We start from the raw sequence: 25,085 nt of genomic DNA, 5'->3' as shown, positions 1-25,085 counted from the left end.
GGCACTGACAAGGCTGATAAGGAAGAGTTATCTCTATATACATAGGGAAGGTATACGAGTGGATATACTTTAAGAGTCACTTAGGGATGGTAGAGAGTACAAAGGTATACTGCATATACTAGTGATTAGAGTTATCTCTATACACATAAGGAAGGGATACGAATGGATATACTCTAAGAGTCACATAGGAATGGTAGAGAGTACAAAGGTCTACTGCATATACTAGTGATTAGATTTATCTCTATATACATAAGGAAGCGATATGAATGGATATACTCTAAGAGTCACATAGCAATGGTAGAGAGTACAAAGGTCTACTGCATATACTAGTGATTAGAGTTATCTCTATATACATAGGGAAGGGATACGAGTTCAAGTTCAAGTTCAGAAATTTGTATAGCGCACTACTCACCCAGAGGGTCTCAAGGCGCTTGAGGGAGGGGGGGGTTGCTTTACTTATCGAATAACCAAGTTTTTAGTTGCTTTCTGAAGGAGATTTGTGGGAGCAATGCGAGCAAGCACACAGCAATTTGGGATATACTCTAAGAGTCACATAGGAATGGGAGCGAGTTCAAAGGTCTACTGCATATACTAGTGATTAGAGTTATCTCTGTATACATAAGGAAGGGATATGAATGGATATACTCTAAGAGTCACATAGGAATGGTAGAGAGTACAAAGGTCTACTGCATATACTAGTGATTAGAGTTATCTCTAAAAACATAGGGAAAGGATATGAGTGGATATACTCTAAGAGTCACAAAGGAGCTCTACAAATTAGTGCTCCACAGTAGCACTTTTTTCTGTTATTTGTAACAATATAAATAGATACACATTTGTGCAGCACCCAAATCAGGTTCTTTGTTTGTTTAAGAGTTTTATATAGCGCGAACCAGACCCAAAACATTGGGTATCAGAGCGCTTTACAGGAGCACCAGTTTCGTTACAGATGGACACATTCATTTGTGTTAGGCACTGGGAGATTAAGTGATTTGCCCAGAATCACAGGATGTTCAGGGTCTTTACCGAGATCCGAAGCTGGTTCCCCAGCATCAGGGTCGACCGGTGTAGCTGTAACGCAACATCATCTCCCCTATTTCCTCCTTTAGTTATTTGAAAGCTTTTTTTTGGTCAACACTTCAAATTTCACAATCTTCCTCAAAAGCTTTATTAAATGCTCATCCTTATAAGCATAATTTTGCACAAAATTTGAATAGAAATCAGTTAAGCATAGGAAATAGGACAATTGTTCCTTAAACTGTGGTGCAGGTGCATTTCACGCTCATGCCAGGTCTGTCTACCCTCCTCTTGGCTTTTCTGAAATATATGTTCTTCCAAATTAATGTTTTTGTAGGGAGCATGTTGCATTAAGGGATGTTTTACGGCCGTTTCTCGCCCATTGCATAGCCATAACGGGAATCATTTCTAATATGTATCTAATTAAATTGGGAATAGTTGTTTTGTCGAAGAGCCGCTCAAAGTGCTGCACGCATGACATTGAAGTGTCACACACAAGTACAACGAAACCACAGAAATGTCACTCGCAGGCAAAGGTAAAACTTGGCAGCTATGGGTGAGTGGCATTGTTTCAACAAGACTGCGCCATTGCTGAGGTGGGGTCCGCAGCCTTCACCCCGTCTATCACAGCAGAGAGAGGCCCAGGTCTTAGACAGCCTCTGAGCACACTGGCACCAGCCGAATGGTAAGGAAGGCAAGGTTTAACTACAAACCAAAAGGAATGTGTAAAGATGACGCTGAGACAGGAACTGCAGTTAGGATGTTTATTCAAGAGAAGAGAGCCGTCCAGCATGAAGGACAGGAAGGGCAGCTGCAACTGCCAAACAGGGAACACAGGAGGAGAATGCACAGTACCAGAAGAACCCACTGGTGACATAGTGGAGTTCCAACAAGTATTGCGTAATACAGATCACCACACACCTCCCCCCTTTCTGAAAAAAAAAAACAAGAAAAAAAAACTACAATGAATGGTAAATCATACATAGTCACGAAATCTGTTGGGTTTAACAATCAACCTAGAGCTTTTCCTTAAACCATCGTCAACTTGGATATTGGGGGTAGGAACAGTTGCACGAGAAGCACGAGAGGGATCTCTGGCAACCCGGGAGGTGCTCCACCAATTTCCATTTGACAATTTGACAGCATTTTTGCGGACTTCCACAACTTGTTGGGAATCAAGGAACTTTGAGAGACCTTTTTTAACAGTGACAGGGTTCTTAATCTTGACCCAGTCACCAGCATGAATACTATGAAAAGACTTCTTAACATGCTCCATGTCACAAGGCAGAGAACTAGAAGATTTCTTGTTAGCACAATCCCATGCCAGTTCCAAGTCACAACCTTTGTGGAGACTTTTGACCATCCAAAAGGGAAAAGCTTGGGAAGAAGCTTTCCTTCCTCTCATCAACTCAAAGGGAGAGAAGCCTGTAGCAACATGTGGGGAAATTCTATAAGACCATACAAGATCTTTTACAGCTTGGAAAATGCAGCTATTGGAATTGAAGGCGGCCTGCACACATTCAACAATAACTCTATTGAACCTCTCGGTTTTGCCATTGCTCTGAGGGTGATACAAGGGAGTTCTAGTGTGTTTGATGCAACAGTTGTTCAAAAAGGCACTCATTTCCATGGAAATAAATTGAACCCCATTGTCGGTAAGGATTTCTTCTGGACAACCCTCCCTCAGAAAAATTTTAGTCAGGCAATCAATAACACTCTTTGAATTGGGGATATTGATAGGTTCAACCTCAACCCACCTGGAGAGATGATCGACGAGGACCAAGAAATACTTGGAAGTGTTGGGAAGGACATGGAATGGGCCCAGAAAGTCCAGGCCAATTTTTTGCCAAGCTCTGCTGGGTGGGGGAACAACAGAGTCACAAACACCTTCCAAAACAAGGACTTTGTCGCTGGAGTTACAGCGTGTGCAAAGTTTGACAGCATCTACAATTTGATTATCCATTCTTGGCCACCAGAAATTTGACCTGACATTTCTTTTGGTGATAGTGGCACCCAGATGACCAGAATGAGCATCGGCAATAATTTTATCTCGGTAAACAGAGGGAGGAATGAATTTATTGCCCCTAACAATTTTGCCACTTTCCAAGGAAAGTTCGGAATTGATTTTCCAATAAATTTGAAGCTCAGGGGAAAGGGATTTTTCCTTGGGCCAACCTTTCTGTATGAAAGAGACAACATCCTTAAGTACAGTATCATTCTCAACAGCATTAACCCAATCATTCTCAGCAAAGGAAATGGAAGTTTGTGAAATGTTGGCCACAAAGCACTCTTCAATTTCTGTTTCCCACTCATTTTCGTTAGGTTCTTGTATGGGTAACCTGGAAAGACAGTCAGCACGTTTGTTTTTGCCCCCAGGAATGTAAACAACTTTGAAGTTGTATTCCAAAAGTTTAGTGGAGAGTCTAGCCAACCGTGCGGTTGTGCGCTTGACATTTCTGCCGGAAAGAATGTCGACAAGAGGTCGGTGGTCGGTTTGAAGAACAAATGGTCTGCCCCATAAGTAAGATTTAAACTTTTCAACACTCCATGCGCAAGCCAGCAGTTCTTTTTCAATAACAGAATATTTGCGCTCGACAGGACGAAGAGTCCTGGAGGCAAACCCCACGGTAAATTCTTTGCCAAAGGCTAGTTGAGAAAGGACAGCTCCTAGGCCATATTCACAGGCGTCAACAGTGACAAAGGTTTCTCTGTTGCCATTGAAGGGCTGAAGAGCAGGAGCCTTGGTGATGTGTTCTTTGATGAGCTGGAAACCTTTCTCACACTCATCAGACCAGCTGAAGGTGGCACCTTTTTTGAGTAAAAGTCTAAAACACTCAGTGGTCTTGGCGTAGTCTCTCATGAATTTGGAGTAGAACTCACAGAGACCGAGGAAGGACAGAAGCTGCTCTTTATTAGAGGGAGCAGGAGCGTCAATGATACTCTTGACTAGACCTGGCCTGGGCTTAATACCACATTCCGAGATGGTATGGCCAAGGTATTCTACTTCCCTAGTTTTGAACACACATTTACTCTTTTGTAGGGTAACGCCTCTTTTTTCCAAGATGTTGAAAACTTGGTCAATGACTAGATTATGTTCGTGTTCAGTTGGGGTGAAGATGAGGATGTCATCCTGAAAGACGACAACATTAGAGAGTTCCTCAAACATTTCAGACATAATGCGCTGAAAAACAGCGGCGGCAGACGCCAACCCAAAAGGGAGGCGACGAAACTGAAAAACCCCATCAGGAGTTACAAAAGCGGTGAGATGTCGAGAGAGTGGGTGTAACTCAATCTGGTGGTAAGCCGCCTTTAAATCAAGTTTGGAGAACCAAGTAGATGAGCCTACTTTAGCTATCAGATCCTCAATGCGAGGGAGGGGAAAACCATCGACCCAGATAGCTTCATTGAGACTGCGTAAGTCCACACACATCCTGAGATCGCCAGACCTTTTTCTGGCAAGAACAATGGGAGAAAGCCATAAGGTGGATTCTACCTTTTCAATGATTTCTTGCTCGCAAAGCGACTTAAGGTGTTTGGACAAATCTTCTCTGATACTGAGGGGAACATTCCTCAGCTTGTGTTTGATTGGGGAAACACCATCTTTGACCTTGATAAAGTGTTGGAAGTTGGTGATCTTGCCTAAGCGATCTTCAAAAATTTTTCCATATTTGTGCTCCCAAAATTCACTATTGAAAATGTTGCAGATGGGGGAAGATGCAGGAGAAGAAAGATTGCACCCTTCAATGAATACAGGATTGGGTAGGCCGGGTTTAATGGTGACGCCAAATTCTGCCTGATGTATAAGCCCAAGAACATTGATACCACGTTTGGCAACATAGACCTTCCCCTTAATGGACTTGCCAAAAATGGAAATTTCAGCTAAGAAATAACCTAAAAGGTTGATTTTGCTTCCTTCAAAGGCCACAGAAAGGACATCTGGAGGAAGTAGACACTTATTTTGCCAAAAATGAGAATACTTATCATAGGAAACAATGGTGATGCGAGCACCAGTGTCTACCAGTAGTAAGATATGGTGACTGTCAATGGTGGCATCAACTTCAGGATCAGGGACGAGAAAGGTACGGCTGATGGTGTCATTATCTTTTACTACAACAACATATTCCTGATTGGTCACATCACATTCAGAATGTTCAGTAGAGAACTCAAGGGGATTGGAGTTTTGGAAGGAATCATTTTCACACATGACGCTGCGTACATTACCTCTTCGTCCTCTCATGCAGACCCTAGAAAAATGACCATTCTTCCCACATTGGGTGCATTGTTGATTGGCAGCAGGACAATTTTTAAAGTTGGAAGCATGATAAGAAGAGCCACATCTATAACAAAAAGTACTTTGATTAAATTGCCTATTGGGAGTGAAGGGTCTTCTAAAACTGGTGTTTCCCATTCTTTTGAAATAGCCACGAGAGTCGCGAGGAGTTGAAATGGGGGACTTGATGGGAAAGGGCACCTTGGTGGAAACAGCACTAGAAATGGAGGTATTGGAAAGAGAAACTTCCAATTGTTTTGAATCTTCTAAAGATGTTTCGATACTTTTGGCTATATCGATAGCTTTGTCAAGGGAGGGATCTTTGCAGGACAAAAGTTTCCCTTGGATTTGTTTGCAGGAGCAACGAGCAACAAGCTGGTCTCTGATAAGCTGAGAAGTGAAATTGTCAAATTCGCATTTAGATGCAAGAATTTTTAAAGCAGTAACAAAAGTACCAATGCTTTCTTCGGGCTTCTGAGCTCTAGTGAAGAATTTATAACGGTGTACAACCATATTTTTAGTTTTAACAAAATACTTGTCTAACTTAGCTATGGCTATTTCAAATTCATCGGGAGTTTCGCCAGTAGGTGGAACATAGACTGGTAGATGGTCAAAAACATTTTGCCCCTCAACGCCAAGATGATAGTACATTAGACTTTTTTTCCTTTCTGCACGGTATCTAAGACCATCAATTGCTCCTAAATAGGCCATAAAGGATCTCAACCAAAGTTTCCATTCTAGGGGAGGATCTCCAGGAGTCTGAAGAAAAGGGGCAGGAGGAGATACATTTTGCATTGCGAGATCTTCTATTTTTCCTTTAGGTTGACAGAATGAAATACAAAAGGGGAACAATAAAGTAACAGAAGGGAGAAAAAGGAAAAAAGAAGAAAAAAAAAAAAAAATGTTGTTGTAAATATGGTAGTTCAGATGCGTGCAGAAACTGTGCACGTCAGCGTGTAGATAAAATACGTGCAGCAGCTGTGCACGTCAGCGTGTAGATAAAATACGTGCAGTAGCTGTGCACGTCAGCGTGTAGGTGAAATACGTGCGGTAGCTGTGCACGTCAGCGTGTAGATGAAATACGTGCGGTAGCTGTGCACATCAGCGTGTAGATAAAATACGTGCGGTAGCTGTGCACGTCAGCGTGTAGATAAAATGCGTGCAGTAGCTGTGCACATCAGCGTGTAGATAAAATGCCTGCAGCAGCTGTGTGCATCCGCGTGTGGATAATAAATGTTTCGGTGTGCACGTCAGCGTGAGAAAGTAGGTTAATTTCCTTGTAAAATGTTTAAGCTGTGTGCTAGAGTAGCGCACGTTAGCGTAGAAAAGTATTCAAAGCTGTGCACATCAGCGTGTCAAGAGCTGTGTGCGTCGGTTGTGCGAAGAGATAAAGATGATGCAGATAAGGATAAAACGCGAAGCTCTTATGACGTTGCTGGCATAAAAAGCGTCTTGCTGGTTTCTAGGGAAACAATGACGTTTTGCCTTGCGTGCTGGCGCTGAACAACGTGCAGTTCTGGTTGCTGGGGAAACCAAGTGCGCGCTGACAAGGGGCGTCTCGCAGGTCGCGTGCTAGCGCTGAATGGACGAGGAGTTCTACAACGTCATCATTCAGTGGCGGAGCTTGAGGGTGAAAGAACAAGCAGCGAGGACGAACGCAGTGTCGAGCAGAAACACAGACAGCACTTGGAGGTGGTCGGAAAAGGAGTCGGAAGGCACAGGCACAGAGGCAGACAACGGAGGTAACAGGGAAAAGTCATACGTGGTGCTGGGAGGCGTGTTGATGGTACGAGGCAGTAGAACAGTGCGTAAGGAAGTGCGCAAGGCAGGTTTGATTGGAGCGCAGGACGAGGCGAAAAGTAGAAGTGGCTGCGACGGCTCTCTGGGATGGCGGGTGAGAATAATATGGGAGAAAGTACTCACAGTAAAGTAGATTGTAGATGTAGCAAAAGTTCATAGGTTCAAACCGTTTTGTTTGAAGATGATCTGTGAGTGGATCCAATAGCTGAGGAACAGCTGACCATCCTCGTCGTCAGTGTAAAGATGACGCTGAGACAGGAACTGCAGTTAGGATGTTTATTCAAGAGAAGAGAGCCGTCCAGCATGAAGGACAGGAAGGGCAGCTGCAACTGCCAAACAGAGAACACAGGAGGAGAATGCACAGTACCAGAAGAACCCACTGGTGACATAGTGGAGTTCCAACAAGTATTGCGTAATACAGATCACCACAGAATGCTCAGAGTAAAACCCCTCGTTCTGATGGGCTGACACCCACGTTTTGCAACAAGAACAACCTGAGGCATACACACGAGCAGTTCCCTTGGAAACCTGCGAGCATGGTCCTCAAATTGAAGAAAAACCTCCCTTTAGCGGTACCCTCGGTTTATACTCAGTTTGAAAAACAATGGGGCATTTCATAAAGGAACAGCGTTAAAATTATCGCTGCTTTAGCAGAACACCAGAACATAGGCTTCTATTGGAATTCTCAAGGGCATATTACCAAGCCCAATATTGCCGTTTTAGTGGCAGTTTCCTGCCGCTAAAGTGGTGATAATTATAACGCCGTTCCTTGATAATATGCCCCAGTGTTCTTAGCTATTTACGTGTCCAGGGGTTATCAGTGATTTGTTATGCCATCGGCTCTACTAACAAGCTGCTTCAAAAAACTCAGGATTGCATTTTTTCATCATATTCTGCAAACAATCTAAACGCCTGCAGCACAGTGAAGTTATTTTCTGACAGATGTATACTTTCCTTTTGCTTAAAATGCATAATGTTCATTCTTTTTTTAACAGAATAAACTCCCCTGTTAATGCGAGAAATTCTGCCTATACTGAGTGGCTTAGCACAGGCCTGTAGGAAGCTGGGTCTTTATATAGAATATCAAAAGGAGGTATACTGCGCAAAAAGCCCAGGTATTCCCTTATAAGTGAACAGAGGTTGGCTCCAGCAATCCGAAGGTGCTCCTCTAGGGGGCAGTGTGGCCGAGCTGCCTTTGGCTGGATCATGCGAGGTTAAAGATCTGCTGCTGCAAGTAAACCACAAGCCAGAAGCTCTGCGAAGAGTAATGCTGTGACATTACTGCGATGCAGACATTGTGGCAGAATACTGGGTGGGGTTAATAACTCGCTGGGACACCAAGATGCCTTCAATCCCATTTTCAATGAACTCCTTTCTTCTGCAGATCACCAGCAAACACCTGCACTGTCTCCCATCAGACTTTCCCAGAAGGGCCTAGCAGGGCTGAATGACTTGCCTTTTTTCAAAGCTGCACAGGCAGCTCTATACATTTTCTTTACTAAGATATCCTGCCTCTTGCTCTCTCCCTCTGGTGGATGGTTGTCTGCCAAAGCATGTCACTTCCTGACCAAGAATTGCTGACTTTGATTCTGAATACGTTTTCAGAAATGCACGGCCTTGTACTGGTGTTCTACACTTCTTTACAATCTGTGGGGCTGTTTTTTAATTTGTAAATGTTGTAAATGAAGCTTCTAAAACTGCTGAAAATCAAAGGAAGTTGTGCTTTTTTTGAAGTGTTTCCATAATAACTCTGAATTTTACAGCATCTCTAAGAAGAACCTCCTTAAATGTGGAGGTATTGGGGCATATTACCAACTATTAGCGATATTTATCACTAACGATGCTTAGCAACACATTTTTTAACGCTAAGCATCGCCGGAAATTATTGCAGGCATAACTTGCTATTAGCAAGGTTTATCTCAGAAGTGATAAAAATCCTTGCGCTAACTGCCACATGAGAGATTATCGCTGGAAAACCAACGATAATCTCTCGAAGTTTGGCGTTAGCTTGATGATAGGGGCTCACATACATAGCCATGATATCCACCTTCCAGAGGATGGTAAGGTGGATAAGTGGCTAAGTCAGGAAAATACCAGGTGTAAAAAAAGCAGCGCTAACCGCAGTTAGCGCTGCTTTTTTTTATCACTAACAGGGTTAGTGAAATCCTTGATAATAGGAGAAATGTCGCTTAACAACATTTCTCCTATTATTTTTCTCTGGAACGCCCCCTCTGCATCTCATTAGAGATGCAAGGGGAAGCGTAGAGAAAAAGGGTGCTAACATGCAAATTTGCGTGCTAGCACCCTGTTGCTGATAGGGAGATAATATTTATCACCGCTTTCTTGGCTTTTAAAGCCAAAAAAGCGGAGATAAATTCCTTGATAATATGCCCCATTGTTTACAGGGAGCACCTGAAGAGGATGTTGGGATGTATAAGTGTGAGGTATACTAGTTAGAGTGCGTGACAGAGCGCTTCAAGAGGAGAGCGAAGGACACCTTTTTTCTGAAGATAAACTATCAAGGGTTGGCTGGATGGCGGCTCCACAGCAAGGGTCATCCTAGCTGGTAAAACTGGAGATTTTGGAGTAGACACATTTGGAGGAGTTTTATCAAATGGTACAATCTGCACCTTAGATTTTGAGGGTGGAACCAGAGGGTGCAACACTATCTGTCCCGGAACCGCTGTAGAAACTACAATAACCAGCTTGCGATCTTGTGTTGGAGCTCATGCTGGTGTCATCGGTGGATAACAGATCCTCATGGCTGTCACAGATATCTTCTTTGATATCAAAGGTTAGTGCAAAGACATTGGGTACCTAGAATTAAACGTCCTGATGACAAACTGCCAGGTTGGTAGACCGAAGGCCTTTGATGTCAAAATGTTTGATGTCAAAGGACATAATGCCCCAATCTGGAGCCGTTTTATTTCCTGTGCTGCCTCCTCTCTTGGACCTTCCTCTAGTCGCTATTTGGCGTTCCTACGCCTTTCTGTTCTTTTTCTCCTAAAGGTCATCTTCCAACCTCTTCCTCCAGGATATCTTCAGGCAAAACAGTAATTCTTCCACTAAACTAGTCAAACAGTCAGACCGCACACAGAGCACACATTGTCTTCCCAACCAAAATGTGCACTGTCCACCGAATTGTAGGAGGAGCCAAAGCCCCTCTTTATAGTACTCCTGAAAGCACATTTTTAGGTGAATAACATAAGGTTTACCAACAGCAGCACTGTCAAGCCAGACTTACAAATTGTCACTTAAGAGAGGACCAGGTGAATGACATATTCTCAGGTGACTTGTTCACAGATTACTGCCACTTGTCAGATAATGTCTCACTAGGTCAGGGTCAACGAGCTGCACCACAGATAAAAATAACACCCTGATAATGACCATGACCATTTGGTTTCAACTTTCAGTGATACGCATACCTTTTCAGCCATTTTAGGTGAAAGCTTTAGCCCATTTATGCTCTAGCAATTCACCATCTGGCAGATCTTAATCCAGAATATTTCTCATGGAGATGGTCTCAGAAAATCAAGGTTCCTTGCTTTGTTGCTTCACATGGTCTTATTAAAGGCAGGAATTTACTCCCGACATCTAAAAGGTCACCACTATTACTGCTTGGAGGTGAATTGATGCAAGAACCAAAAATAGTGGTTAGGGCGCAGAACAGGGGCGCATGTCAGTGGTGTAAATGGATTTATTGCCAGTAGTAATAGGCATAAAAACACTATGCTCTCTGGCACTTAGTTATTTTACAAGTTAAGCACTGGGAGTAGCCAAAAATGTGAAGTGCTCTCTGGCACTGGAGAAACACACTAAGCTGGAAGGCTGCTATGGGGTGCTTCGAGAACCAAACTTGAAAGTTGGGCATGTCACAAAGGAGAGTGCGGCTCATATTGTAAGCCAGACCCAAATTAATGCCAGTCATGCAAGAAGTGGAAGTCTTGTGTGAGTTGCAGCACAAATATTCAAACAAACCAAGTGCTAGGACTTTCTTTGCACACTCCGAAACCTAGTCAGGGTGTGGGTACCATGAGGCAGAGCTTCATGAGACTGGCTGCTTTTCAAAATTGTGAGTTATATCTAAAGGAAAAGTCTGCCTTTTGTGGTGCAAATCTGAAAGTGGCGCTTTGTCTGATATTCCCTGTAGTACTATATTTAATACCAGGGTCAAAAGCTCCAGGTTACGTTGTACCTGGTGGAATTCTGTACAGTAGTAACACATTAACTAAGTGATCATGTTATTTCACATTGGAGAGTGGTCTTTAAGGATTGAACCTGCAATCATTTGGTATTACCGTCACCCGGTAGTTTTATTTCCACAGTGTAATGCTGGGTGTAATAGTATTAATCCCTTTTACGAAGTCACTCATAATGAGGGCATTAGTACTGGGACGAAGGCTTAATGGCCTGTGAGAGATGCAAGTGATGGGGCAAGCTCAAGCCTCAGAGAGTAGATTTCCTAATTCTGGCTCAAGTGGGCTCTTTGTGTCTGCTGGGCCCTTTGTTGGAGTTGGTCCTGTCAGGGCCCAGCCATTGGCGAACAGTGTCACACCTGTGGACGAGCGGCAGATGCCATCAAATGAAGAACTGGACCCGTGAAAGGCTTGCTCAGTAGACCTTGTGGCCCGAGGCGGAACCGGGGCAGCTAATTGGAGAAGTGACGCCACCTCACCGAGGCAGTGACCAGAGCCTGTGGAACCATGCAGACCCTCACGGAGCGAGGGGCTGACAGCAGACACCCAGGTCGATGGAGAGGACCCAGCAGAGTAGGCCTTGATACTTTAGTGAGTAAAAGACATGGCCGGGACTAGGCGCTGTTCAGGGCCTGGACAGGCGGGCCCATAGAAGGGTACCTTCCCGATTTGAGCCACCTGATCTGGATTGGGCCCTAGCGTGGGCTGCCATGGGTGCTGGACCACAGGTGGATGCATGAACCTGCTGCCCAGGCCTGGGACCAAGAGACTGGCCCTCCAGAAGGTAGGAGACTCTTCAGGAATGGCCTATTATCTATGAGGGGATGCCCTGGATGCTGTCCTGATGAATTGCGTAGAGGTCTTCTCTGCCCCCTTCCTTTTCTTTTGCTTCTTGCTGGACTGTTAAGACATCTCACGGGGGATGAGGCAGACCCCCTCAGGTCAACAGACACATGCCCTCTACTAACTGGACCTGACTGCTAATTTTGCCTCAGCTTGGGAAACCGGGGCAAGCAGGTCAGGCCCCCACCCACCAGCTAATTCTATGGTCAGGAGATTTGAGGTTGAGTGAGGCGATCGTTTGGACTTCCTCATGTATAGGGGTGGTGGCACATCGCCCAGCACTGGCACCAGTGCCATGGGGCCTAATAATGCACCATCAGCACAAGCTAAACTGGAAAGATACACCACCCCTAAGAATGGCACGAAGAGTCTGGCAAGGGTTAGGTTCAGGACTCCCCCCCGCATGATGGAAACAATACTCCAATGATACTACAGGCGATTCAATATTCCAGGTCGGCTCTTAAGACCAAAATTGAGAGTGGGGATCGACATGGTTTTAATTCACCAAGATTTGTGCAACGCCCTAAATCATGTTATGTATTCAGAAGGCCCTATCCTTAAACTGGTGGACACAGTATGGGAGCTCTCCTCTGAGGTTGCTTGCCTCTCCCAGACAACCAAGTGCCTCATGGGCTGGGCAGGGGACAAAGAAAGCCATGCCTGCCACAGTAATCTCAGAGTAATTAGGTTGCCGGAGGAAGTTGAGGGTTCATTGATTGAAACATTTCTTGAGAAGTGGAATAGGTCATGGCTGAACAATGACTACCTGTCCTCAGTCTTAATCATTGAGAGGACCCACGGGTCCCTGGTTCAGGAACCCCCTCTAGGGGATTCTCTAACCCCATGACAGTCAAATTCCTGAACTAAAAAGGTAGTAGTGTGATACCAAAGGGATCAAAGAATAAAAGGTCAGCTGCTATTTAAGTCAGGATGCATCCAGAGTTTTCCAGCTTAAATGAGGCAAGTCCAAACCCAAGCAAAGTTATATGACTGGGTGAAGCAGAAGAACCCGACTATGAACATTCAATATATGATTCTGCACCTTGCATGACTTGAAGTGCCGGGTTTTTAGGAACCCGGTGGTGCCAGGGGATAACACCCGAAGACCTCTGAGTTCTCCCTGTTCCGTACCACAGAAACCAAGAGTCTTCTAGATGAAGTCAGAGATCGAGTTTTATTGGTTGCAACCAAGTAACATGCGTCCTGGAATTACAACAGCACGGGTCGTAAGTTCTCAGGAGACTGTTCGTTTTTACAGGACCAGCCTTCTCCTTATATACAGAAATAACAGCTGCAGGCAAGAATTCTTGAGTTTATGATACGGTTATACACATATTTCTATAACAAGGCAAAGAGCGAAGTCATGCTGGCCAACCCATATTTTAGATGTCCAGTTTGTGATAGATTACCCAGCCAGGCCCAGAACTCCCATCAGATATCGATGAAACCCCAATAAAACAGGGCACCTCCTTGTCGTAAAACCGGCCATAAACAAGGAACATGGACAGGTGTGTGTGTGTAGAAAACATGGTCTGTAGGTAGTGAATAGTTTATGGCATGTTATGCATTGATACTATCTTATTCGGCCACTGGGCGAGGAGCTGCCCAAACAGGTTTGGCTGGAGGCAGTGGAGTCAGTTTGGCCAGGTCATGGGGAAGTCAGCTAAGGTGGACGTGTCCTTTTAGATCAAGCGCGGCTTTAACCAATTGACTTATATGAAGGTAAGCCATAAGATGGATGCCGTTCACAAAATTGAGTCCGAGGGTTAAGAACGGAAACCATGATTTAAGGGTGTTCGCATCGCTCAATCACGACGCAAATGCACAGGGATAATGTCCTAATCATTACCGGTCTGCCGATACCAAATTCGTTATGGTACGATGATATTTTGTGACACGAGTGTTGGACCTCGGTACCGGTATTACAGCAGGGCCCAGTATTCCAGAACCACAGACCCTCCTTTTGCCCTCATATTAGGCAATAACTCATGCTAATCTGAGTCCAAATCTGTATGAATGAATTCATGGAGATGCTGCTGTAGCATCATTCTGTTGCTCAATTCGTCCCTTGACACAGGCTTCCTTACACATGAAGTAGCACAGAGGCCACCTATTGCAGGAGCGCACTGCACAAACAGGCAGAACATAAACAGAATGGCTAAGATCATCCCAATGAAGATCAGAGTTTTCCATCCCCAGGCAGAGATCAGTTCCCAGAGCCACCCTATCAAGGACCAATCCCCTTTTTCCACGTGAAGGGATTCAGAGATTTTGTGTAGTTTGGAGATGGCCTGGTACACTGTCGGAGCATTATCAGGGATGAAAATGCAGCAACTGGATTGGATCACTCTACATACACCACCACGGTCGGCAAGTATGACATCCAGGGCGACCCTGTTCTGAAGAGTCATAAGTCGGTCCGATTGAAGCTCAGCTGTCAAGTTACTAAGCAAAAACAACAAGTGATGGACCGAATGTGGATCAATGTCACACACTCAACACAGTCCAAAGATATGGGCCCAAATCCATCGTTTTTTTGCACTCCACACCACCCTGGGTTAGACAATGGCGATATGCAAATCAGCTCTGACCCTGTGCCCCATGGGAACAGTCCAGTCCGAACTACAAAAGCCATGTCCTTCCCAGAACGGAATCAAGCATCCGAGGACCGGACCGGTTTCGAGGTAACACCTCTCATCAGCCCGGCTAGCTTGACTCCAAGTGGTGTGGAGTGCCTGGGACCCACGTCTGGGCATCCCCAGCGCACTTATGGCGGCAATTGCAAAAACAACAAGTGATGGACCGAATGTGGATCAATGTCACACATTCCCCCAGTCAAAAGATCTGGGCCCAAATCCATCGTTTTTTTGCACTCCACACCACCCTGGGTTAGACAATGGCGATATGCAAATCAGCTCTGACCCTGTGCCCCATGGGAACAGTCCAGTCCGAACTACAAAAGCCATGTCCTTCCCAGAACGGAATCAAGCATCCGAGGTCCATCACTTGTTGTTTTTGCAATTGCCGCCCTAAGTGCGCTGGGGATGCCCAGACGTGGGTCCCAGGCACTCCACACCACTTGGAGTCAAGCTAGCCGGGCTGATGAGAGGTGTTACCTCGAAACCGGTCCGGTCCTCGGATGCTTGATTCCGTTCTGGGAAGGACATGGCTTTTGTAGTTCGGACTGGACTGTTCCCATGGGGCAACAGGGTCAGAGCTGATTTGCATATCGCCATTGTCTAACCCAGGGTGGTGTGGAGTGCAAAAAAACGATGGATTTGGGCCCAGATCTTTTGACTGGGGGAATGTGTGACATTGATCCACATTCGGTCCATCACTTGTTGTTTTTGCAATTGCCGCCCTAAGTGCGCTGGGGATGCCCAGACGTGGGTCCCAGGCACTCCACACCACTTGGAGTCAAGCTAGCCGGGCTGATGAGAGGTGTTACCTCGAAACCGGTCCGGTCCTCGGATGCTTGATTCCGTTCTGGGAAGGACATGGCTTTTGTAGTTCGGACTGGACTGTTCCCATGGGGCAACAGGGTCAGAGCTGATTTGCATATCGCCATTGTCTAACCCAGGGTGGTGTGGAGTGCAAAAAAACGATGGATTTGGGCCCAGATCTTTTGACTGGGGGAATGTGTGACATTGATCCACATTCGGTCCATCACTTGTTGTTTTTGCAATTGCCTCCCTAAGTGCGCTGGGGATGCCCAGACGTGGGTCCCAGGCACTCCACACCACTTGGAGTCAAGCTAGCCGGGCTGATGAGAGGTGTTACCTCGAAACCGGTCCGGTCCTCGGATGCTTGATTCCGTTCTGGGAAGGACATGGCTTTTGTAGTTCGGACTGGACTGTTCCCATGGGGCAACAGGGTCAGAGCTGATTTGCATATCGCCATTGTCTAACCCAGGGTGGTGTGGAGTGCAAAAAAACAATGGATTTGGGCCCAGATCTTTTGACTGGGGGAATGTGTGACATTGATCCACATTCGGTCCATCACTTGTTGTTTTTTGCAATTGCCGCCCTAAGTGCGCTGGGGATGCCCAGACGTGGGTCCCAGGCACTCCACACCCACTTGGAGTCAAGCTAGCCGGGCTGATGAGAGGTGTTACCTCGAAACCGGTCCGGTCCTCGGATGCTTGATTCCGTTCTGGGAAGGACATGGCTTTTGTAGTTCGGACTGGACTGTTCCCATGGGGCAACAGGGTCAGAGCTGATTTGCATATCACCATTGTCTAACCCAGGGTGGTGTGGAGTGCAAAAAAACGATGGATTTGGGCCCAGATCTTTTGACTGGGGGAATGTGTGACATTGATCCACATTCGGTCCATCACTTGTTGTTTTTGCAATTGCCGCCCTAAGTGCGCTGGGGATGCCCAGACGTGGGTCCCAGGCACTCCACACCACTTGGAGTCAAGCTAGCCGGGCTGATGAGAGGTGTTACCTCGAAACCGGTCCGGTCCTCGGATGCTTGATTCCGTTCTGGGAAGGACATGGCTTTTGTAGTTCGGACTGGACTGTTCCCATGGGGCAACAGGGTCAGAGCTGATTTGCATATCGCCATTGTCTAACCCAGGGTGGTGTGGAGTGCAAAAAAACGATGGATTTGGGCCCAGATCTTTTGACTGGGGGAATGTGTGACATTGATCCACATTCGGTCCATCACTTGTTGTTTTTGCAATTGCCGCCCTAAGTGCGCTGGGGATGCCCAGACGTGGGTCCCAGGCACTCCACACCACTTGGAGTCAAGCTAGCCGGGCTGATGAGAGGTGTTACCTCGAAACCGGTCCGGTCCTCGGATGCTTGATTCCGTTCTGGGAAGGACATGGCTTTTGTAGTTCGGACTGGACTGTTCCCATGGGGCAACAGGGTCAGAGCTGATTTGCATATCGCCATTGTCTTATCCAGGGTGGTGTGGAGTGCACAAAAAACGATGGATTTGGGCCCAGATCTTTTGACTGGGGGAATGTGTGACATTGATCCACATTCGGTCCATCACTTGTTGTTTTTGCAATTGCCGCCCTAAGTGCGCTGGGGATGCCCAGACGTGGGTCCCAGGCACTCCACACCACTTGGAGTCAAGCTAGCCGGGCTGATGAGAGGTGTTACCTCGAAACCGGTCCGGTCCTCGGATGCTTGATTCCGTTCTGGGAAGGACATGGCTTTTGTAGTTCGGACTGGACTGTTCCCATGGGGCAACAGGGTCAGAGCTGATTTGCATATCGCCATTGTCTAACCCAGGGTGGTGTGGAGTGCAAAAAAACGATGGATTTGGGCCCAGATCTTTTGACTGGGGGAATGTGTGACATTGATCCACATTCGGTCCATCACTTGTTGTTTTTGCAATTGCCGCCCTAAGTGCGCTGGGGATGCCCAGACGTGGGTCCCAGGCACTCCACACCACTTGGAGTCAAGCTAGCCGGGCTGATGAGAGGTGTTACCTCGAAACCGGTCCGGTCCTCGGATGCTTGATTCCGTTCTGGGAAGGACATGGCTTTTGTAGTTCGGACTGGACTGTTCCCATGGGGCAACAGGGTCAGAGCTGATTTGCATATCGCCATTGTCTAACCCAGGGTGGTGTGGAGTGCAAAAAAACGATGGATTTGGGCCCAGATCTTTTGACTGGGGGAATGTGTGACATTGATCCACATTCGGTCCATCACTTGTTGTTTTTGCAATTGCCGCCCTAAGTGCGCTGGGGATGCCCAGACGTGGGTCCCAGGCACTCCACACCACTTGGAGTCAAGCTAGCCGGGCTGATGAGAGGTGTTACCTCGAAACCGGTCCGGTCCTCGGATGCTTGATTCCGTTCTGGGAAGGACATGGCTTTTGTAGTTCGGACTGGACTGTTCCCATGGGGCAACAGGGTCAGAGCTGATTTGCATATCGCCATTGTCTAACCCAGGGTGGTGTGGAGTGCAAAAAAACGATGGATTTGGGCCCAGATCTTTTGACTGGGGGAATGTGTGACATTGATCCACATTCGGTCCATCACTTGTTGTTTTTGCAATTGCCTCCCTAAGTGCGCTGGGGATGCCCAGACGTGGGTCCCAGGCACTCCACACCACTTGGAGTCAAGCTAGCCGGGCTGATGAGAGGTGTTACCTCGAAACCGGTCCGGTCCTCGGATGCTTGATTCCGTTCTGGGAAGGACATGGCTTTTGTAGTTCGGACTGGACTGTTCCCATGGGGCAACAGGGTCAGAGCTGATTTGCATATCGCCATTGTCTAACCCAGGGTGGTGTGGAGTGCAAAAAAACGATGGATTTGGGCCCAGATCTTTTGACTGGGGGAATGTGTGACATTGATCCACATTCGGTCCATCACTTGTTGTTTTTGCAATTGCCGCCCTAAGTGCGCTGGGGATGCCCAGACGTGGGTCCCAGGCACTCCACACCACTTGGAGTCAAGCACGCCGGGCTGATGAGAGGTGTTACCTCGAAACCGGTCCGGTCCTCGGATGCTTGATTCCGTTCTGGGAAGGACATGGCTTTTGTAGTTCGGACTGGACTGTTCCCATGGGGCAACAGGGTCAGAGCTGATTTGCATATCACCATTGTCTAACCCAGGGTGGTGTGGAGTGCAAAAAAACGATGGATTTGGGCCCAGATCTTTTGACTGGGGGAATGTGTGACATTGATCCACATTCGGTCCATCACTTGTTGTTTTTGCAATTGCCGCCCTAAGTGCGCTGGGGATGCCCAGACGTGGGTCCCAGGCACTCCACACCACTTGGAGTCAAGCTAGCCGGGCTGATGAGAGGTGTTACCTCGAAACCGGTCCGGTCCTCGGATGCTTGATTCCGTTCTGGGAAGGACATGGCTTTTGTAGTTCGGACTGGACTGTTCCCATGGGGCAACAGGGTCAGAGCTGATTTGCATATCGCCATTGTCTAACCCAGGGTGGTGTGGAGTGCAAAAAAACGATGGATTTGGGCCCAGATCTTTTGACTGGGGGAATGTGTGACATTGATCCACATTCGGTCCATCACTTGTTGTTTTTGCAATTGCCGCCCTAAGTGCGCTGGGGATGCCCAGACGTGGGTCCCAGGCACTCCACACCACTTGGAGTCAAGCTAGCCGGGCTGATGAGAGGTGTTACCTCGAAACCGGTCCGGTCCTCGGATGCTTGATTCCGTTCTGGGAAGGACATGGCTTTTGTAGTTCGGACTGGACTGTTCCCATGGGGCAACAGGGTCAGAGCTGATTTGCATATCGCCATTGTCTAACCCAGGGTGGTGTGGAGTGCACAAAAAACGATGGATTTGGGCCCAGATCTTTTGACTGGGGGAATGTGTGACATTGATCCACATTCGGTCCATCACTTGTTGTTTTTGCAATTGCCACCCTAAGTGCGCTGGGGATGCCCAGACATGGTTCCCAGGCACTCCACACCACTTGGAGTCAAGCTAGCCGGGCTGATGAGAGGTGTTACCTCGAAACCGGTCCGGTCCTCGGATGCTTGATTCCGTTCTGGGAAGGACATGGCTTTTGTAGTTCGGACTGGACTGTTCCCATGGGGCAACAGGGTCAGAGCTGATTTGCATATCGCCATTGTCTAACCCAGGGTGGTGTGGAGTGCAAAAAAACGATGGATTTGGGCCCAGATCTTTTGACTGGGGGAATGTGTGACATTGATCCACATTCGGTCCATCACTTGTTGTTTTTGCAATTGCCTCCCTAAGTGCGCTGGGGATGCCCAGACGTGGGTCCCAGGCACTCCACACCACTTGGAGTCAAGCTAGCCGGGCTGATGAGAGGTGTTACCTCGAAACCGGTCCGGTCCTCGGATGCTTGATTCCGTTCTGGGAAGGACATGGCTTTTGTAGTTCGGACTGGACTGTTCCCATGGGGCAACAGGGTCAGAGCTGATTTGCATATCGCCATTGTCTAACCCAGGGTGGTGTGGAGTGCAAAAAAACGATGGATTTGGGCCCAGATCTTTTGACTGGGGGAATGTGTGACATTGATCCACATTCGGTCCATCACTTGTTGTTTTTGCAATTGCCGCCCTAAGTGCGCTGGGGATGCCCAGACGTGGGTCCCAGGCACTCCACACCACTTGGAGTCAAGCTAGCCGGGCTGATGAGAGGTGTTACCTCGAAACCGGTCCGGTCCTCGGATGCTTGATTCCGTTCTGGGAAGGACATGGCTTTTGTAGTTCGGACTGGACTGTTCCCATGGGGCAACAGGGTCAGAGCTGATTTGCATATCACCATTGTCTAACCCAGGGTGGTGTGGAGTGCAAAAAAACGATGGATTTGGGCCCAGATCTTTTGACTGGGGGAATGTGTGACATTGATCCACATTCGGTCCATCACTTGTTGTTTTTGCAATTGCCGCCCTAAGTGCGCTGGGGATGCCCAGACGTGGGTCCCAGGCACTCCACACCACTTGGAGTCAAGCTAGCCGGGCTGAGGAGAGGTGTTACCTCGAAACCGGTCCGGTCCTCGGATGCTTGATTCCGTTCTGGGAAGGACATGGCTTTTGTAGTTCGGACTGGACTGTTCCCATGGGGCAACAGGGTCAGAGCTGATTTGCATATCGCCATTGTCTAACCCAGGGTGGTGTGGAGTGCAAAAAAACGATGGATTTGGGCCCAGATCTTTTGACTGGGGGAATGTGTGACATTGATCCACATTCGGTCCATCACTTGTTGTTTTTGCAATTGCCGCCCTAAGTGCGCTGGGGATGCCCAGACGTGGGTCCCAGGCACTCCACACCACTTGGAGTCAAGCTAGCCGGGCTGATGAGAGGTGTTACCTCGAAACCGGTCCGGTCCTCGGATGCTTGATTCCGTTCTGGGAAGGACATGGCTTTTGTAGTTCGGACTGGACTGTTCCCATGGGGCAACAGGGTCAGAGCTGATTTGCATATCGCCATTGTCTAACCCAGGGTGGTGTGGAGTGCACAAAAAACGATGGATTTGGGCCCAGATCTTTTGACTGGGGGAATGTGTGACATTGATCCACATTCGGTCCATCACTTGTTGTTTTTGCAATTGCCGCCCTAAGTGCGCTGGGGATGCCCAGACGTGGGTCCCAGGCACTCCACACCACTTGGAGTCAAGCTAGCCGGGCTGATGAGAGGTGTTACCTCGAAACCGGTCCGGTCCTCGGATGCTTGATTCCGTTCTGGGAAGGACATGGCTTTTGTAGTTCGGACTGGACTGTTCCCATGGGGCAACAGGGTCAGAGCTGATTTGCATATCGCCATTGTCTAACCCAGGGTGGTGTGGAGTGCAAAAAAACGATGGATTTGGGCCCAGATCTTTTGACTGGGGGAATGTGTGACATTGATCCACATTCGGTCCATCACTTGTTGTTTTTGCAATTGCCGCCCTAAGTGCGCTGGGGATGCCCAGACGTGGGTCCCAGGCACTCCACACCACTTGGAGTCAAGCTAGCCGGGCTGATGAGAGGTGTTACCTCGAAACCGGTCCGGTCCTCGGATGCTTGATTCCGTTCTGGGAAGGACATGGCTTTTGTAGTTCGGACTGGACTGTTCCCATGGGGCAACAGGGTCAGAGCTGATTTGCATATCGCCATTGTCTAACCCAGGGTGGTGTGGAGTGCAAAAAAACGATGGATTTGGGCCCAGATCTTTTGACTGGGGGAATGTGTGACATTGATCCACATTCGGTCCATCACTTGTTGTTTTTGTCAAGTTACTAAGGGCACCGGCCGTTTCGGTCACGGCGGATTCGACTATCCTTGTTAACTGGCGAATGTTCCTGCTGTTCACCATAGGCCCCCAAAACGGCAGAAAACCCTTTGCGAAGTCCCCAAACTCTTGACCCGCAGTGTCGTCTTGACTCACGACACCCCTAACTGTCCTTGTCCGATGGTAATCTGCCCCGGCCGTGTAGGTGGGTGGCAGTAGAAACGAGATAAAACATGTGCCCGAGAAGTCAGGGGGCAACCATGTGTATGCTTTGTCATGGCAGACGAAGTATGTACCCTTAGCCGCTAAGAATGGAGGGGAAGTTCGGGATGCGAACACATACGTTTCCGTGCATACGCTCTTCCCCAACTGTGCTTTTGGATCCCTACCCATACCTTGTAGACATAGGTGACCTTGGTGGGGTACTATCCAAACCGGGGAGGATTTCTGTGTTTTCTGGCTCTTACTCAAAGAAATCCCATACTGAGTGCTGTTCCATCTACTGTACGGGGTAAACTCATCTTTGGGAATCGTCCGAGACGTGTCAATATCCCTGCTCATATTCCTTATTCCTGCCACTAGTGCCTTGTTGCTGCAATTGGTCCCTATGGGACTCGGGGGATATGGTCTATGGCAAATAGGAACATTGTCTGGAAAGCTCACAGAGAACCATAATAACTGAATGGGAGGACGAAGTAAGGGATGCCCTTATCGGCTGTGTGCGGCATAAGTCCGCATATCCAACAGTTCAATGTGTTCATTATAGATTGGTGTTGGTGTAGGAGTTGGATGAATGAGTTATTTACAAATTCTTGTCTTCTGGCAGACTCGTGTTCAGGTAGAGGGTGAAAGGAGTGTGTAGGAACAGTAGGAGGAGGTGTGGGATGAGTGTTGTTCACAAAGGTAACTTGAAACGTGGATAGAGTATAGGCGATCAAGAACATCGTTTTGCTACACAACATTAAAATACATAGTATCAGAAATCTTTTTCTGGTCATCACTGTGCATATTTGCTTTTTAAAGTTCGTGGGTCTAGCAGGTCTCTCTACCCTCGGAAACTCCATCCTCTAGTTGCTGCCCGCGGTGGGAGTTGATTCTGCCATGGAGTGCGTTCTGTTCAGTCCGGGGTAATTCCCTCAGACCAACCAGAACCGTTGACCTAAACGTCTCCAGCTGCACTCTCCAGACTTCAACCGCGGCCCTAGCAGCAGAACCGGATGGCGGTTCGAAAATCAAAAATGAGCAAGTTCCCTGGGCGAGAGAGCTGTAAAATCAAAAATAGTTCTTGGGGGAAAAGAGGGTCGTATTAGTTTGTTTTTATTAGTCTCTTGTTCTAGACCTCAGATTGTATCGTCGTTTCCCAGGTACGGTGTGGTCTTCAAACAATGTTTCAGGTTCTGTAGTGTCCAACTGCATTGACGGTGGCACAAATCCTTGCAAAATACGATCACTCTCCTTTTCTGTGCCAGTTCCTTTCAATCGTGCATCGCTGAAGGGCGCAAAGCGCGGTACGGATTCGGTCTCAGAGTCAGCGATTTCCTCCTGGACCCATCGGTCATATGGAAGGGGCAACGGGACCCGTTTGCAATGGGCGCCGTGCACCCAATGTTTCTTGCCGTGGACACGTACTGCAGAGCGGGTAGTTAACAGGACCTGGAAAGGTCCGGTCCAGCGAGGCTCCTCATTCTTGGTTCGCCTGAAGTTCCGGACTAGGACCCAGGAGCCAGGTTCAATGGCGTGGCCTGGATCATCAGACGCTGGTGGAGAGGAGCTGTGGACCTGTTGGTGTAAAACACGTAATTTAGTTGTCAATTCACACAAATAGTCAAGCAGTACAGGGTGCTCTATTTCGCTCAGTCTCTTGGGCTTTGGCACAACCCAGATGTTGGCTGGGCGGCCAAACACAATTTCATGGGGGCTAAGTCCTAGTCTGGAATGGACAGTCATTCTGGTGGACAGGAGTGCTAAAGGGAGGGCGTCAGGCCATTTAAGACCTGTGCTGGCTTGGATCTTGGCTAGTTTCAACTTTAACGTGCCGTTGTAGCACTCTATTAATCCTGCTGATTGGGGGTGATTTGCAGCGTGGAATTTTTGGTGTATGCCTAGACACTCACACACTCTCTTCATCACTCGTCCCACAAATTCACTTCCGTTATCACTCCAGACAATTCTAGGCATTCCAAATCTAGGGAAGAATTCCTTGACAAGGTCTTTGGCAGTTGACAAGGCGGTGTTGTCCTTAAGGGGATACGCTTCCACCCACCTGGAGAAGGCGCAAACAACGACAAGCACGTATTTCAGATTGTTGCACCTCTCCATGTGGATGAAATCGAGCTGCAAAACCTCGAACAGATACGTTGGAGGCGCAAAATGACCAGCTGGAGTTGGGGTTCCCCTACCGGGATTGTGCTTCAAACACACCATACAGTTCCTGACCAAATTCTCTGCGCATTTTGGGATACCACTATTCTGCCATACTGGGGCCAATAGTTTACAGATTCCTTTCACACTGATGTGCGTCATTCCATGGGCCATTGTCACCACTGCAAGTACATATGCGTCAGGTAATAGCCAGCGCTGATGTTCTGACAATTCGACCCAACAACCATTTGCATCCAATCTTCCCTTGCTTTCTCTCCATTCGTTCACCTCTTTCTCAGTGGCATCGGATTGTATAGACTTCACACTTTCAATTGTGTCCTCACACATACCCACATCAGTAATCCATCTCGCAGGACCTACAACGTACATCCGACTCATTGTGTTCCTTGCAGTTTCTTTCGCAACCTCGTCTGCGAATGCATTCCCACGACCAACATCATCTTGAATCTTTCTGTGTGCAATGCATTTCACAAACGCAACTTGTAGGGGCAAGGTCAGTGACTCGAGAAGCTCGTTAACTAATTGACCATGTTGGATTTTTGCACCATGTGACGTCAGGAACCCACGTTCACGCCACAATCTTCCAAAACTGTGGGCCACGCCGAAGGCGTATTGGCTATCAGTATACACATTCACTCGCTTTCCTGTTGCCAACACACACGCTCTTGTAAGTGCGATTAACTCTGCTGCTTGCGCAGAATTGTGGGGAATGCGTGCGGCCTCTACAATCGTGTGCAATGTCGTTACGGCATATGCTGCAGTCGTATCACCATTCGGCAACTTGAAGCATGAACCATCAACCCATAAAGTATCATTACATTCAGGAAGGGGAGTGTCCTGCAAGTCTACTCTCCCTTTTGTCTCTTTTTCTGTCCTAAAGCAGCAATCATGTTTTTCAACCTCATCTGTCTTT

This window comes from Lissotriton vulgaris, chromosome 7 (genome assembly GCF_964263255.1).
Source record: "Lissotriton vulgaris chromosome 7, aLisVul1.2, whole genome shotgun sequence".
NCBI lineage: Eukaryota > Metazoa > Chordata > Amphibia > Caudata > Salamandridae > Lissotriton > Lissotriton vulgaris.
The sequence above is the reverse complement of the archived record's forward strand: the minus strand, read 5'-3'. Positions refer to the sequence as shown.